The sequence below is a fragment of the Cornus florida genome, unplaced genomic scaffold (genome assembly GCF_030987335.1).
Source record: "Cornus florida cultivar Cherokee Brave unplaced genomic scaffold, ASM3098733v1 CherokeeBrave_3.0.0_Hap2_Chr02, whole genome shotgun sequence".
NCBI lineage: Eukaryota > Viridiplantae > Streptophyta > Magnoliopsida > Cornales > Cornaceae > Cornus > Cornus florida.
The window spans coordinates 100,906,070-100,911,589 of record NW_026775572.1 but is presented as its reverse complement, the minus strand read 5'-3'; the positions used below and the strand labels follow the sequence as shown (position 1 = coordinate 100,911,589).

The following is a 5,520-nucleotide window of genomic DNA, read 5'->3' as shown; positions in this document are numbered from 1 at the left end:
ATCTGATAGTTGTTCTTCTTTCTTAGATCTAACAGTTGTTTGTTCTGGTGTTTTCTCTTGGATATATTTTTTTAGTTATGTTTATATAATTGCAATATGCTGTTTGGTAGATGAAATTGGCTTTTGACTCTATATATTATGATGAGAAATACTATTGTGCTCTGTTTGGCTGCAAAGAAAACGCAGGGAAAATCATTTATTCACTATTTTTCAGAAACAAAACAGAATGTTATGCTTTTTATTATTATTATTATTGTGTAAAAGTTGTTACAAGAGAAAGAAATTAAAGATGGGATTTTAGGTGACATCGAACTAATGTCTAGATACAGAGATTAATTTATTTCCAATAGTCAGTCTCAACTTAACAGGACATGTATTTTGCAGTGTAAAGTTAGACATGAGACATTGATATGTACAATTTGTATAAAAATATAATAACACTACTTGTTTGTTTACTTTAATCATAGTGTTATTTACCACATTTTGTCATATTTTTTAGGGTAAAGTGCAAAAAAACCCCTTCAACTATTGGCCATGTGCAAGTAATCCCCCTGAACTACAATTTGCCTCCTTGAACTACTGAATTTGGTGCAATTAACCCCCAATGTCAGATCTTCGGCCAATTGGTGTAAACGGAAATAGTGAAAGATAATTTTACCCCTTATAAAAACTACGTCGTTTCAGTTAAATTTTTAGCAACAAAAAGTAACCTTATGACCATGGTCTGACACTGGCCAACCCTTTGAATATATTGTCTGATAGAGATATTTATATACAATTTGATATTGATTTAGAGAGATAAAGAGAAGATGAAAGGCGAATGCGTAGAAGAAAAGGATCGCCCAAACAACATGTTCACCAAGCTCAACCAGACCCACAATTTCCACCACCACAATCACTTCCAACTCACCCAAACTTCCAAGGAAGCCGACAGCCGTTGTCCGGGTGGCGCCATCACACCCACCATAAGAGGCGGCGATAGAACCACTATCAAGATGGTTCGTCGCGCTAGAGGACGGCCTCCTAGTTCCAAGAACGAATCCCAAACCACCCATCATCATAACCCGCGACACTGAGCCTTTTATGAGCTCGCACGTGCTCGAGGTTACCGGCAGCGTCGATATGGTCGACGCCATGTCACGGTTTTGCCAGAAAAGGAATATGGGTCTTTGTGTTCTCACCGGTTCAGGCACTATGACGAATGTGACTCTCAAACAACCATCGGCCACTCCCAAAGCTACAGTCACATTCCATAGCCGTTTTGACATGCTTTCTTTCTCTGCGACGGTGTTCCCCAATATGATAAACTGGATTCATTCAGCGATGGAGCCACTGGTTATTCTGGCGGCGATGAAGCTGAAGCTAAAGTTGAAGAGGTGGCAGTGACTGCGGGTCCTAATCGACACTGCGAGACAACCACCACCACGACCACCAAATCTAAACCTCAAATTGAAAGCCAAGAACGCACAACATGACCACCGGTCTTGATTTGCAGGTGGTTACCAAATCATCGTCAATAAATCGATCTACTGTAGTGGTGGCGATGACATAATTTCAGGCGTGGCTGAGGCAAAGGGCAATTATGGCCGACTGATAATCGCCCATTCTCTCTCTACCCTCATACCTGTTGATTTCAGAATTGCCGCAAGCCATTGCCGTTCCATCCCGCCAAGCCGCGTCACGCCGTGCCGCGCCACAATCTCACAGCTGAGCTTCTTCTTCCATCGCTTATCAAACCATTACGGCTGAACCCTCACCGGACGACCTCTTCACAGTCGACCCCTCCATCACGAACGAGCTCTTCACAACTGACCCCTCTTGCTCGATTTTGGATCTGTATTTTTATTTTTATTTTTTATCATTTTTTGGATTGTATATTGTGTTTTGGGCTTTACAATAGGATACAACAGATACTTGGGCCTTGTTTGGTTGCGGCTCGACCACTATTCCAGGACTAGACAATAATAGGGGTATATATGTCATTTGATTCACTTAGCTTAAAGGGTTGTATGGTCATTTAAAGAAATTTGGGTAGTCACGAGACCCATCATGTGCATCTTTACGGTCATATTCAACTGGCTTATCACCAAACGGGGTTAATTGCACCAAATTGGTTAGTTCAAGGGGGTTATATGCCAAATTAGTAGATCAGGGGGGTTTTCTGCTTCATGGCCAATAGTTGAAGGGGTTTTTTTGCACTTTACCCTATTTTTTAATCTATATTCTATTTAAGTTTGTGAGTTTATGATTTTTTTATCTTGATTTGATGTTTTACATAAAGTTCATATTTTGTTTGTATAGAATTTTTTATTTACCAAATTTTGGTTGTGGATGTTTCTTTAAATAATACCTGTTGATATCTTTTATTAGCATTTAATAGCTGTATTATATGTTTATTTGTTTGGTTCATGTTATTACTATATATGAGGATTTGTTGTATATTTACGTCATTTAAGATTTATAATGCAGAGAGGGTGAGTTTACAAACCCACATATTTCTAAAGGAAACAAAGCAAATCAAATAGAGATTTAGGATTGAACCAATCATTGAGTGGAAGGGCCAATATTGAATTTGATTCAAAACCAGTTGAAATTTCATAGCTGGAAAAGGAAAACACAGAGACATCACACACTGCAAAAATATCATGGCTGACATCTTGTTGAAATTTCATAGCTGGAAAAGGAAAACAAAGAGGTCTGCTAAGAGACAATCCTCAACTACATGTTTCCAAAACTGATAAGAGAAAACATGTTTCCAAGGAGATTAGATCCCTAGCTATTAAAAACAAAATATTTCTCTCAATTAAGTTTAGTATTCTAGCTTGCACATGATTTATTCCTGTGACAGCCCAAGTTTTTCAACCCGGTGCGTCAGTGATAAACCGAAAGTTGATCCAATAACGGATCCAAATACGGAAGCAAAAGATAAAACCAAAGTCTTTAGAGATATAAAACATCTCTAAGACACCAATGTGACCTTCCATGAAGTCATGAAGCTCAAAAAGAATGAAAACGAAAACAAGGGTCAAAACGGGAAAAAACCGTGAACCAAGGGGCAAATGGTCAACTCACCATTCAAAGGAGAAACTTGACTCTAAACAAGTCAAAAAAAAGTGAAAACAACCTAATCTAATCATTTCACAACATTCCAAGAGGTTCTAAGAACATTGGACATGAATCCCTCAAAATGCCCTATCCCAGTTGAAGTGAAAACTGATACTACTTCACTAAAATAGGAATAAATTCTACTGTATTTTGAATCTGAAGATGGAATTGGTACCATTCGAAAGATGACTCAAAATCCATGAATTTGGGCCCAAGAATCACCCCATTTGGATTTAAAACGAAGGAGTTATGGTTATTCAAAGTCGGAAGAATAGTGCTGAAACTGAACTGAAACTACTCTCGGGATCTAGCTATTTCGGTCGACCAAAACGACCTATCAGACGATCGAAATGGACATGCTAAGAGCTGAAAAACATGAAGGAAGGTGCTGGTTGCTATGGTCGACCGAAATAACTCCAAACAGTGCAAAAACCTACTGGAAATGGTGTTTTTTTTTAAGTTCAAACAAATTCAAAGGGGTTCGGCCAACCGAAATGGCATTTTGGTCGACTGAAATGACTCGAAAATGTGCAAATGGGCCTGCTATGAACAAAATGAAGGAAATTTTCCAAAGTCTCAAATGGATCCCCTATTACATGATCAAATTGCATTATGTGCAAGTGTGTCTACACGCAAGTGTAAAAACAACATTTAAACATGTTACAATGGCCTATGGCCTTATTACAATTCATTTAAAACATTTGACATGTCAAACCTCCAAGTTAGGAAAATTACATTGCATAGACAAAACTAAACATGCTAACACTTGCATGTGAACAAAAAAGCCTCCAAAGAAACTTCAATACTGCAATTCACCCAAAGCATGTGAAACCCACCAATCTCGTGCCCTATACCTGAAATATGCCCAAGTAACATAGGGTGAGCAATATAAAGCTACTCGTAGGAAATTAGAATGTATCAACCTACATTTTACAATTTTGTATGATTTAATCATTGTGGTTCATTCCACCTAACATCTATGTCAAAGGTGAGACTCAGGGAGCATCCTAGCTACCTAGGATCATTACTAGCATAAAACACATCCTTTATGCAATTTCAACAACACAAGAGCATGCTACACATAGCAACACGATATAATATGCTTATACAAAGCAACAAGATAGAAACATGCCTACACGAAGAAACTAGATAGAAACATGCTTACACAAAGCAACTAGATAGAAACATGCTTACACAAAGCAACTAGATGTAGATTTTCTAAGTAATTAACTTAAAATTAAAACATGCGAAATCAACTAAATATATGAATTTAGTATAATTAGAATATCTAATACCACACATCAAGACATAGATTCTCTAGACTATCAACTAGAAATCTAAAAGTGTGAGTTCAAACTAAATATAACAATTTAGTATAGATGTAACTAACAACATCAAATCACCAATAGCCAAAACCACAAGTCACAATATAAATACGATTGCAAACTTGGAATTGAATGCGAAAACAAATAGTGGAAGACTTGGACATAACGCTCGGAATTCTGCCGAGACCTCATTGGTTATTCCGGGAACTAACCCACAGGGAAAACCACCCTAAGTGCGCACTATCTCAATTGGGGAGAACTCATACCTCCCGCACTAGAGCCAAACTCTAGCCATCTCACAAGTAACAACAATGTCCCAAGAGAATCCAAAATATACCAAATAAGTTCACAACTTATGCATATTACTACTACATAGTAACAAGTTAGCAATTTAACTCCCAATAGTGCATAATAAGCATTTCATATTCACAATACTATGAAATCACAAGTCAACAATATATTCATATTAGAAACATGTTCTCATGAATATAATTTAACAATAATGTTTTTCAATGCTTAAAACATAATCAAGTGAATACTCAACAAGTCCAAATCCATAATCTCAACATAGAAGCAACTTCTAAAACATGATTGAATCTATGGATAAACAAGATAGAATTTAATTAAATCGAAATAATTAAACTCTCTAGATTTCAATTCGTTTCCAAATGGCCTCCATTTAATATATGTTAAAGGACAAATCATGGTCATTACATATATACATTCAAATGCTTAATTAGGCCAATGAAACCAAAAAAATGATTTTAATTAATTCATTTAATTAAAGTCTCTAGAATTTCAAACTCAACCAAATGCTCTCAAATTAGAGTATGTTGACTAACTTGTCAAAACTTAATTTAGAAGCATAATACAACTCAATTTCATGCAAGGTATGGCCATGAACTTTAATCTTTCACAAAAGATAAATATTAATTAAAAAGTGCAATTCTTATTTACTTAATCCCAATTTAATATATGTTAACAAACATATTAAAACTATACTTTCTAGCATGCCACAATTCAAATCAAAGTTATATATCATCATGAATTTTAAATCTTATACAAAGAAATAAAAATACTAACTTTCTAG

The 5,520-nt window shown here is 36.2% G+C and overlaps 1 pseudogene; it reads left to right on the top strand.

Moving 5' to 3' along the window:
* Window positions 1-809: 809 nt before the first annotated feature.
* LOC132296569 (AT-hook motif nuclear-localized protein 17-like) lies at window positions 810-1,386 on the top strand (annotated as a pseudogene).
* Window positions 1,387-5,520: the final 4,134 nt, after the last annotated feature.